Consider the following 13,082-nt stretch of genomic DNA (forward strand, 5'->3'; position numbering starts at 1 on the left):
ATAAAAAAATTTTAAAATCTGTAAAGTTTTATTAAAAAAAAAATTATAAAACATATGTAACAAACGCCATTTTGACCAGAGAATATATATAAAAAAAAAACTTATTGATTTCTCAGCATCAACAACAAAACTAACAGCTAAAGCAGCCGCCAGGAAGACAGACAGCCCTTTTTAACAAAAACTTGGCTTTTTGGAGAAATTTTTATAAAAAAATATAAAATTTCGAGCAAATAACTGAAAATTGTATGAAAAAAAAACTTGACATTTGAGAAAAAAAAAAACAAGTACTTACTACATATTACTCCAAATCAAGGACATTAAATATCCAAAAGACCATTTAACATCGCTGTCAAAATCAAAAGCTGAGTCACGCAGTCTTGTTTGTTTGTTGGTATAATACGTACATGTCTGTATGTATGTAAGTACGTAAGGAAGTTTGTGTGTATGTTTTGCTAGAAAAAAAGTACATATGTGAGAAACAAAAGAAAAAAAATAATATTGCAGCAGCAGAGAGCCAAAAAAAAAGAACTAAACTGAATGAAGTTTTATAATAAAACATAATAATAAAACAACAACAACAACAAAACCTTATAATACACGCCAATAAAGCAAAAACAACAAACACGCGACTTTAAATAAAGTTCATAAACATACACACACGAAAATACTTTCAATCAATTCTACATACGTGTACGTACATACATACGTACAACAAGAACACTTTTATATTGCAAAAATACAGTTGTGCAAATACAATTACAACAATAATAATAATAATAAAAAACTGCAATAAGAACAAGAACAACAACACCTTTTACACATAAACAAACAAAAAACCATTAAACTCACCATACCCATAGTGCAGAACAACAAGCAGACCGAAAGAGTGCGGCAGCAACAGCAAAACAATAAAAACAAGTGAAAATAACATTTAACTCGTACAACAATTTTGGGTCAGGCCAATTGGAGGTGCTCCGGGGGGAGTTATAAACAAAATTGTTAAATTGTCTCAACAAAATTGAAAAGAAAACAAAACAATAATTTCCTTAACAACTTGGAAAAGAATCCTTAAAAAGGTTTTATCCTTAAAAAAAATATATAAAAGAAATCTATTTATTTACTCATTTACCAAAGCCTCCCGTCATCTCCAGCTTAGTAGGCCGTCAATACCCGTGTTTTAAATACTAACAAAATCTTTTTAAAAATTTAAAATTATATTTTAAAAAAAAATTCAAAATCTGTGATTTAAATTATTAAAAAAAATAAAAATATATATTTTTTAATACGGCACCTTTAAAATTAAAGAAATAAATTAAAAAAAAATATTTTACTATTTTTTTTTGTCACCAATTTTGTGCACTTTTTATAAAAATTACACTAATTATTATAAAAAAATAATAAAACAACTTAATTTAATTATTTAAACAAAATAACCAAACTACAACTCCTAAAACAAAAACTAAAACACTAGTTTTTTAAATCTTCTTCTCGTTCGTGGGATTTATAAAAAAAAGTATTTTGTAAGTATTGCAAATTTTATATTTTAAATTATTACAATTTTTACATATTTTTATAAAGAAATTTTGTATTATTAGTTATTTATTCCCAAGAATCAACGGTTGCCGAATGGTGGCAACAACGGCCAACAATATTTGAAAAAAGACGAAATTTAAAGTATATTTTTTTTAAATAACCAGTTGGAAAACAAAAAGTACCAAAAAGTTCCCTTTTATAGATTTTCATACAATCAGGCAGCGTCCGTATTTAATTCTAGGATTATTAATAAAAAAGTTTCAAAAAGTACCAGTTGAAGAAAAAAAGTACCAAAAAGTTTAGTCTAATAAATTTTCATTCCATTAGGATCTGATTTTATGTATCTAGGTTCAATAATTCACACAATCAAAAAAATATTTTAAAAGATTCAAAAAGTACCAGTTGAAGAACAAAAAGTACCAAAAAATGCTCACTTATAGATATTCATTCCACCAGGATATATTGGATGTCTGAAAAGTACCAGCTGATGAACGAAAAAGTACCTACAGCTCATCAATCACTCAAGACTCTGAATGATTAATTTTATGTTTCTATGTTCAACATTATAGAAAATTCAAAAAGTACCTTTTGAAGAACGAAAAAGTACAAAAAACTTCCTTTTTATAGGTTCTCCTTTACGTCAGGATCTACATACATGCTTAATTTAATACTTTTGAGAAAACTCAGGTACCAGGAATTACCCACCTCTAAGGCATTGTAAAAAAACTGATCATATTTTAAAGCCAAGAATGAATCAAAACAATAAACTGCCCTGAACCAAAACGTATATTAATGAGAACGCTCTGTAATAATCAAGACTTGGTCCAATAAAATGATGAAGTAAAACATCCCAACCACTATTTTCCCAATAGTTTTCACTGATCTTACAAAATTTTATTGGGTTCAGGATCAATATTACAATGCTTTGTATACATCAGCACATACCCTCTCCAGTGTAGCTGAGTAATGATTGCATTGATTGGTGAAGGATGAATAAATTACAATAAATCATATATTTTCTGATCTTGGCCCGCACGCTGTCCTTTAATTTGCTCTAAAGTACGTTCCAGGTAATGATCTAAATAACTTCCGAACTTCTGAATAATATGTTTAAATATCTCCTCGAGAATAACTTATAATTATGTTACTTAGTATGAAATAGACTGGTATTAATTAAACATTGATCTATGATTAATCGCGATTTTTGATCTGGCCCCTTTAATGACCTGAAGAACAATCGGTAGAGAAAAAAACGTCAAAACATACATTTGAGGGTGGCTTCCGGTAGGTTAGTGTTCTGGTCTGGTAGACCAGAGGTTGTGAGTTCGATCCAGATTCCCTTTAACTAACAACAGGTTCTATATATATTCTCTAACTAACTAACTAACTAACTAACTAACTAACTAACTAACTAACTAACTAACTAACTAACTAACTAACTAACTAACTAACTAACTAACTAACTAACTAACTAACTAACTAACTAACTAACTAACTAACTAACTAACTAACTAACTACTAACTAACTAACTAACTAACTAACTAACTAACTAACTAACTAACTAACTAACTAACTAACTAACTAACTAACTAACTAACTAACTAACTAACTAACTAACTAACTAACTAACTAACTAACTAACTAACTAACTAACTAACTAACTAACTAACTAACTAACTAACTAACTAACTAACTAACTAACTAACTAACTAACTAACTAACTAACTAACTAACTAACTAACTAACTAACTAACTAACTAACTAACTAACTACTAACTAACTAACTAACTAACTAACTAACTAACTAACTAACTAACTAACTAACTAACTAACTAACTAACTAACTAACTAACTAACTAACTAACTAACTAACTAACTAACTAACTAACTAACTAACTAACTAACTAACTAACTAACTAACTAACTAACTAGCTAGCTAGCTAGCTAGATAACTAACTAAATAACTAACTGACTGACTGACTGACTAACTAACTAACTAACCAATATTTAGTTCCAAAGGAGAATATTATACATCAAATCCGAAGAAATACAAATAGGCCTATATAGGGCCTGTAGTGCGCCCCTTAACCAGTCCCTCAGGAGGGAATCGAACACACCACCTCCGGTCTACCAGACTAGAACATTAACCACTAAACTACCGGAGGCCACAATAACTAACTAACTAGTTAGTTATTAGTTCCTTTAAATTCGACTTTTGAAGGAAATACGGGTTTTCGAAAGTGCAATTAATGTTCGAGTCAATCAGACCGGACTTCTGTTCATTTTGCTGAAATTTTTCTGAAATCAGGTGTTAACATTTTTGTTAAATAACGCATTCCATTATTATTTAGTTTTCATTGGCGCTATTAAAATATTTAATATTATAATTTTTTGAAAAAGAAAATCCCTTTCTTTCTAATATTGTTTTATTTTTTCTAATTTGTTTATTTACCCTCCCAAATGCACATGTGCATGTCAATTTTGAATATTTGTTCACAAAAATCTATTCATATCTTTCTTATTCGCACAATAAAATTTTTTTTATTATTATTTTAGTTTTGTAGTTGGTATTCAATCTTTATGGCACATTTTCATAACGAAAAAAATAACAACCAAACTGTTTTTATAAATTAGTGTCATTATCATCATAGAATGAAAAATAAAACGGCGAAAAATTTTATATACAACCATATGTAAATAGGTAACGAAAAAATGTGTGCATTTATTAATTAAAAGATGTGTATGAAAATGTTTTAAAGTAAATTTTACAGTTTATTTGATAAGGATTTGGTTATGATTAAAACGAGCTACATACACAAAAAAAGAATAGTGAAATCCGTACTCGAATCAATCGGGATCGGTTTTAGAAGGTACAAAGTGCCTTTTTAGGTACAAAGTGATCTTTCTTTCGGTTTGATTTATGCTCAAATACATACTTAATTTGAGATTGTTGGAGTTAAAAACTTTAAAAGATTAATTTAATACCACAATGAGCTTGATTTGAGCTCGCTTCGTACTTGATTTCAAAGTACAGAACATTTTCAGCAAAATGTAGCAGATCGTAGGGAATCACATTTGACCGTTTTCGCTTTTCGAACAATGCTTGCTTCAAATCATTCAATGTCATTCCTATAACGAATTCCTGCGATTAGCTGGCCCCAATTTCAGTAGCTCATAATAGAAGTACCACTTTTAACACAATTCATTACAAAGTATTATGTTGGCTTCATGAACATTCAGCTTAGGCCTTGATTCGGCTGATTGAAGAAGCTGCATATGCTATTTATTACGCATCGGGTTAATGGATCTACTCATAATGATTTCTAGATTCATAGTAGTGCTTCGATTAATCTATAGACTTGTCTATAAACTAGTCCATAAATAAATGTCTAGACTAGTCCATGGACTAGTATGAAAATCAATTCATAGACTAGTTAGTCGACTAATAAATCGACTAGTCCATACTATAGGTTTTTTAGTCCATTCGAGAGTCAATAGATTAGTTCATAGGGTAGTCAATAGATCAGCCAAATAATGAGTCCCTAGCCTAGACTAGGCCATATAATAGTTCATAAATTTGTCAATATACTAATCCATTGGCTAGTCAATAAACTGGGTAATACACTAGGTAGTAAATTAACTAATAAATAGATCATAGGTTGGTCAGTATACTAGTCCATAGGCTAGGCAACATACTTATCAATAGACTCAGATATGTACGATATCAGTTATTATTGTCTGTAATGCTTCCCGGTTAGCAGAAACTGTTTATATCTTCGATGAGTCATCAATAAGAAATATTTGATTACAGACTTCGCTTGCCCCTTATTGATCTTTAGACCCGTATTCGGTGCTACTTCATCAAGTAACTTGATGTTCGCTGACATGTTGGTGTTCCCTCTGGACGTCTTGGATTATATTGGACAAAAGTAGTGATTTTTATACCCTTCAACATTGTGAGAAGGTGCATATCTGAGATATGTGCAATATCTGAATCTACAATAAATCTACCTGACATGTAACATTGTATCTCTGGTACCAATGACTATTATTTCTTTAACTGTCACTTTTGAATTTTCTATAATATTGAATCTAGAAAAATGTACTTAAGTTTGTACAGCCCGGAATAAATCAGAACTTATAAGAGGGGCTTTTTGGTACCTTTTCGTTCTTCAAAAGGTACTTTTTAAATTTTTTATATATTGAATTTAGAAACGCAAAATAATGTAAAAGGGATGTTTCTGGTACTTTTTCGTCATTCAAATGGTACTTTTTTGATTTTCTGATATATTGAACCTAGAATTAGTCATAAAATTATACATATAGTTTCCTGATGGAATAAAAATCTATAGGAGTGTATTTTTTAGTATTTTTTCGTTTATCAACTGGTACTTTTTGAATCAGGCAGCATCCTGATTGAATGAAAATCTATAAAAGAGGACTTTCTGGTACTTTTTCATTTTTCAACTGGAATTTTTTTGATTTTTTCAAACACACTCCGACATGCAGAGTTGTATTTTTAGTAAAAACCCAGGTTTTCCGGAAAAATCGAATTTTTAGAAAAAAAAATTAATATTTCAGTATAAAAACGAATTTTAAAATTTTTAATAAAAAATCAGATTTTTTAATGATAAATCAAAATTATGTTAATTTAAAAAATATTCTAAAAAACCCATAATCTTTGTACAGTTGTTTGCTTAAAGGCACAACTGCAAAGTTAAATCGACCATTTAGTATATGAAATGTTTATTTTTATAAATATTTTGATTTAGAAAAATATTAAAACATTGTAAATAATTATGAATTTAAAAAAAAAACTGTAAAATCCCAGCAAAAACTTACATTGAAAAGTAAAGGGGTTATAACGCTTACACAATAGCATTTGAAGTCATTATTTTAACACGGTAATGACATTAGAGGCAAGTACTTACCTCGCTTACCAATAGGGAGTTAAGAAAGTAGTTACTAAATAAGTAGTTTTGTTTGTGTGATATAAACACAAAGAAATAATATTTTTATGCACAAAGTAAAGAACAAAATGTCAATGCTTAAAAGTAAGTACTTACGTATCATATTATTTGTAAGTCATTACTAGAGTCCTTATAAGTAATGCGGCAGATATGTAGTAGTCATTAAAAAATATTTAAGTTATTGAGTAAGTACCATGTTTTTTCTGGTATAGTCTGTCTGTCTACTTCTTTGATAACAACATATATTCATTTTTAATCCAATTTGCTAAAGATATAAGAGTTACTGTCACACCTTATAGTGTTTCTCTCTCTCTCTCTCTCTATTCTTACAAAATTTGAACAGACAGATATTAAAATTTTCTCTTTAAATCCAACTTATTTTTAACAATAACTTTTAAGCTTATAAATACCATTATTATTTGGAATTATTTCATATCTTAAGACTAATAAATACTATTTTATTTATTTCATTTACGGTGTTGGTTGCATGATGATGTGATATTATAATGTGTAGAATAGTTTTCTACATATTTTTTTACTATAAATGATTCATACTTTCTCAGTCAGCCTTGAAATGACTCTCTCTCAGTCTTATAAAATGTTACTAGGCAGTAAAATTACAATAAATATTTTGAATAATAATAATAATAAAAAAGGGTATTATTAGAAGGTCCATTGTTTACAAAAGTACTTATGTAGAAAAAATTAAAAGTAAAAAAAATCAAGATCAAAGTTAATTTTAATTAATAATTTTTGTACAGATAATAATGAACTAAGATTTGTAAATGTCCCTGTAGCCGTAGGGTCATTTTGATGTGAATTTACTTGTTTTATTTTTTTTTTTTTTTTTTTTTTTTTTTTTTTTTTTTGATAAAATGTACTTATTGCCACATTAAACATGTTTAAGTAAACCAACTATTACTTGTTCTGTTAGATATAAAACTTACATACTTACATATGTAAATATATTGATTTTTTTGATACTGTTGTTATGCAGAATTGCAACATGATTTTGAAACAAGTTATTTGAAAAATATTTGTCGTTGTCAAAGCTATATCATTGGAAAAACTTATCAACGTAGCAAGGATTTATTTGTAAAATTGGTTATTCTATTTAGAAAGTCCAATTTATAGTAGTTTTTAGATATAAAAGAGATATAAAAGAGTTGGGACTTTCAGATGATGTAAACAATTGTATAAATAATGTTGTCTTTGAGCTCAACAACTCAAAAATGACCAGAAACCTTTTTGGGATACGATATCTCAAAAACCTGAGATTATGGAAATCACATTCAATCTCAATTCAATCCTTTAGAAAGTATAATTTGCTCTCGGTATTTCAACGCTTTTTTAATTTATATTGGCTTGTGCTATTGTAAAATATTTGCAATCATAGTAACTGTTCTTACAACATTATTGCGAATACCCGGCCTTAGTTGTAAAGAGAAACAAATTACTGATTCCTGAATCATTTTTATAGGTCTACTTAGATATATCACTTCAACATGGTAATGAGTCAGTCATACTTATTTCTCAACGACTTAGTTTTCAATAACAACTACATCGTCTGCATTACTTAGGAGGAGTCTAGTAATCACTGACAAAAAATATTATATGTAAGCACTTACTTTGGACATTTTGTTTTTTATAAAAACGAAAAAAACTAAACTTTTTTGTAAAAACTAATAGTAGATGCGGTTTTTTTTTAATCAAAAACAAAACTACTTACTTAACGCTTTATAGTAAGAAATTACCTAACTCCCTACTTGTAAGCGTGTTAATTACTTGCCTTCAATGTCGTCACCGTTTTAAAAATATGAACTTAAAAGCTATTGTTTAAGTAAATTTTAGCATTTAACGCATTTTACATTTCAATATAAGTTTTTGCTGGGTAGTAAACCTCAAATAGTGAACACTAGGAAAGAATTAATGTTATAACTGCTTCGTACATTCAGTACACCATGTAATCTTAACGATCCTCTCTCTTTTTGAAGGATTTCTTGCATGAATAGAAGACATTTACCACAGCTATAGAGTCCAACTGTAATTTGCCTTTTATAGGCAACTCTACATCATCAGCAACATTTACAACAAGTTTCCATAATTCATTATATATAACTATCTCATCTTTTATAATTTCATCCTCACGCAGAGAAAAAATATAGTTCGGTAACCATAATCTAAGAGCAGCATATTATGGTTGGAATTATGGTTAAAGTTAAAACATATTATGACCATTATTAGTATCAAAAAATATCCTATTATAATCATTGTTAGTATAAAAAAATATCATATTATGATTAAATATAGTCCTAATATTTCATCATAATGTTGTTTTATTAATCATGATGTGATGCTGTAAAATCATATTATGACCCAATAGGAACATTATCATTATATGTATTGTCTAAAATAATCATATTGTGGTTTCAAATAATCATATTATAGTTTCATGTAATCATATAATGGTTTCAAGTAATCATATTATTGTTTTACATAATCACATTATTGTTTCAAGTATCCATATTATGGTTTCAAGTAATCACATGGTTTCAATTAACCATATTATGGTTACATATTAAACATAATATGGTTAATATAATGTGTTCGGCGTAAATTTTAATTATTAATTTTTTATGTATAATATAATTTGTATTTTACCTCACTTGTAAACACTAGTATCGCAATGATATTCTATATAAATCAATTTAAATCCCTCTACCACAATTTATAAGGATATGCCCATATTTACCCTTGCCCCCATATAACCCATTTTTTAGAAAATTACATTTTTGTCAGAAAACTGTTAAAATATTTCGGAATTAAGGTAAACAACAACAAAAATAATCCACTGCTGTAGGGTATCAAATGGTCGCCTAGGACCGATTATATATTCTTAGATTTAGCTTTCCAACTTAAAATGGATATTTATGGCAATTTTTTAATAAAATATTAAAGAAAATAAGTAAAATTTATGAAATACATATTATTTATGAAATTTCTTACTATTTATTTTTATTATTTATGAAATTTTCTTATTATTTATGAACTTTTCATTCTTTTGAATGACAAAAGTTTGGGAAAAGACGTTTGATACATACTATTCACTACAAAATTCATTTCAGTTATAAACTATTTTTTCTGTGTAGACATTCTCAAGCTTTAATTAAACGTGAAAATTCTTAAAACAAGTACATTTTTCGATCAATTTAATACGAAAATTACTTAACGAGAGCTGTAATAAAAATTTTGGTACTTGTACAGTTAAATCCGTTTAAACATTTTTCTCCTATACAGCCATGACTAACTAAAGTGAATTTGACTTGACTTAAGGTTTTAAGAAAATTTAGTATTTATTTACTAACTAGTTCGTTTTATTTCTTTTTTTACTATTTTACATTTATGTTGTAAAAAATTTTACTCTAGAGAAGAAACAAAAAAGTGAATTTGACACAGATACTGGTATTTATAGCCATAGTAACAAAACAAACCATTAATATTGTATAGCACAAGTAGCACGAATTGTTTTTTTTTCACATAAAATACTTGTAAAATGTTCTAACGACCACAATATTGTTTCTTATAACCATATACTACATACATAAATACAGACATATTTATTTATTCCTTAGAATTATGTAGAGTTTTGTGTTTTATTTCCGTTTTTAATACAAAATATAATATATTTGTTATTGTACTTAGCAATGATTTCCGGGCCAAAAAGAAATGTCATTTATTATTATATATTGCTTTATTTATTGTTTGATAATATTCTCAATAGTGTGAATAATTGTTTTTGAAATTGTAGATTATCCAAATTACTTGATGACATATTGTGGTGTTGGTAATATTTACAATTTTTTAAAAGTTTTAAATAGTTTGTTAAGGGAAATATTTTATTAAACTAATTAATAATTAGTAATTATTTATTTCTAATAAGTAAATTGAAAGTTTTTAAAACTTTGCACAAGATAATTTTATGAGTTCCAGTCTAAAGTCAAGACTATAAGATCAGTCTATAGTCAAGACTATATATAAGTCTATAGTGCAGAGTTTACATCAGTCTATAGTCCAGACAACAGATCAGTCTATAGCGAAGACTATAGATCAGTCTATAGTCAAGACTATAGATCAGTCTATAGTCAAGACTATAGATCAGTCTATAGTCAAGACTATATATCAGTCTATAGTCAAGACTATATATCAGTTCATAGTCAAGACTATAGATCAGTCTATAATCATGACTATAGATCTTTCTATAGTCAAGACTATAGATCCGTCTATAGTAAAGAGTATAGATCAGTCTATAGTCAAGAGTATAGATCAGTCTGTAGTCAAGAGTATAGATCAGTCTGTAGTCAATACTATAGATCAGTGTATAGCCAAGTCTATAGATCAGTCTATAGTCAATGCTATAGATCAGTCTATAGTCAAAACAATAGATTAGTCTATAGTCAAGACTATAGATCAGTCTATAGCAAAGACTTTAGATCAGTCTATAGTCAACACTACAGATCAGTCAATGGTTAACACTATAGATCAGTTTATAATCAAGACTATAGATCAGTCTATAGTCAACACTACAGATCAGTCTATAGTCAAGACTATAGATCAGTCAATGGTTAAGACTATAGATCAGTTTATAATCAAGACTATAGATCAGTCTATAGTCAAGACTATAGATCAGTCTATAGTGAAGCCTATAGATCAGTCTATAGTAAAGACTATAGATCAGTCTATAGTCAAGACTATAGATCAGTCTATAGTCTAACTATAGATAAGTCTATAGTCAAGACTATAGATCAGCCTATAGTCAAGACTATAGATTAGTCTATAGTCAGGACTGTAGATCAGTCTATAGTCAAGACTGTAGATCAGTCTATGGTCAAGAGTATGGATTAGTCTATTGTCAAGATTATAGATCAGTCAAGAATAAAATCATCTGGATAGGTCATTGACCAAATGTATCTGTTTATAATACATACATACACGATACCATAGATCAATCTATAGTCGAGACTGTAGATTGATCTATGAGTTTCGTAGTTGTTGTACAAATAGGCGTTTTAATAGGCGTAGTCTTACAAAAAAATAATAATCTCGAGAACTTCTAATGTCTCGAAGTTTCCCTTTATTTTATAACTAGTTTTATCCACTCACTTATATAATCATATATTTATATTCTACACCACTATAGTTAGGCGTTTGTGCTGATTTTCTACACCCACCTTAAAGCAATTTTCAAGATAATTTGATGAAATTGTTCCAAGGACTATTGAAAATTGTTGAAATCGATCCACGATTACACTTAGCCTCTAATACAACTATAACCAACAATTTTTGATAATTTTTGGGTGATTGGTAATAGCAGACTTCAAAAATTGACTATTTATTTGTTGTCTTAGAAAACTAATTCAAAAGAAGATATTATCTACAAAAGTACTTCATAATAGAGTAATTTGTAGATGTCCTAATAGACTTAATAAACATATTATATACTAGTTAAATGTGGGTCACAACTAATTTGTCAAAAAACAAACCACCCAATACGGAAGCCTAAACAATAAATGAATTAATTACTAGTTTAGTTTTCCTGTATTCAATTAATTTGTATATTTTGTAGTAAATAGTATAATTTACATTAAATGAATACATACATATGTAAATAATATTTGTACATATGTTTGTATGTACTTATTTGTATTTTATAGAAACTAGTGAAGCTTTACAAATGTTAATTTGTTACTTAATCATATATGTAGAATTTTTTATTCCAATTGGAATGAGAAATTAAGTACTTACATGGCAATTAAGCGACAAAAGTTTGAGTTACATTGGAAGTATCTTTTGGTGGAAATCTTCCCCAATTAAAAAAATACCACAAATTGTCCTTCCCCTTATCCTACTTGAAACTACTTTCTTAAGTCCCTTTGAACTGGTATTTGTTCGTAATCGTTAAAGTAAACAACTACTACACCTATTGATTTCAATAAACATTGTCCGAAATATGACCTTAGTTCTCCCACATTGAGATATGGAATTAAGGTTCAGACGATATTCTGATTTATTCCTACGAATGGCCAGAAACTCTAATTGCTCTTTGAACTTTAAAGTATTTCGTCCCATCTTATGCAAATTTCATATTGAGGGTTTATAAAACTCTGTTACTTTCCTAATGAAATCTCTAAATAGCCTTCTAATGGAAGTAAAGCAATTATTAATCACAATTTTAACATTACTTTCAACATCTTTTAATATTTTTCTTTCAAAAACTGTAAAATTTTAAGGTTAAGTGTACTTAATTATAACCTTAGTAAAAACAACGTTTTAATGACTTTATCTATACTTTTAGTAAATAACAAACTTCTCCTAAATTTTATTCCGAAAATAGATTAATGAGGCAATTTGATATCGTTCTCGTTGTGTTTGAGTGTATGTGTCAGTCAGTAGTGATTCGTGTGCGAAATTAAAGCAAAGAAAAACGTACATAAAAAATAATTAAAATAAATACGAGGGTAACTATGAGCATAAAGAATTTTACAAAACTTTTTTATTAAATTTTAATTATTTAATTAAAG

The 13,082-nt window shown here is 28.0% G+C and overlaps 1 protein-coding gene across 1 annotated transcript in view; it reads left to right on the forward strand.

Moving 5' to 3' along the window:
- The window catches only part of LOC119602502, a 35,609-nt gene that overhangs the window by 468 nt on the left and 22,059 nt on the right, over positions 1 to 13,082 (forward strand). Inside the window, exon 1 of the mRNA XM_037954067.1 lies at positions 1 to 1,520. This exon is cut by the window's left edge and continues 468 nt beyond it. The gene's annotated coding sequence lies outside the window, so the exon portion shown is untranslated. The remainder of the gene's footprint in view (positions 1,521 to 13,082) is intronic.

This window comes from Lucilia sericata, unplaced genomic scaffold (assembly GCF_015586225.1).
Source record: "Lucilia sericata isolate MDLA Ls3-8-SP2 unplaced genomic scaffold, ASM1558622v1 Contig000235F_arrow, whole genome shotgun sequence".
NCBI classification, from domain to species: domain Eukaryota; kingdom Metazoa; phylum Arthropoda; class Insecta; order Diptera; family Calliphoridae; genus Lucilia; species Lucilia sericata.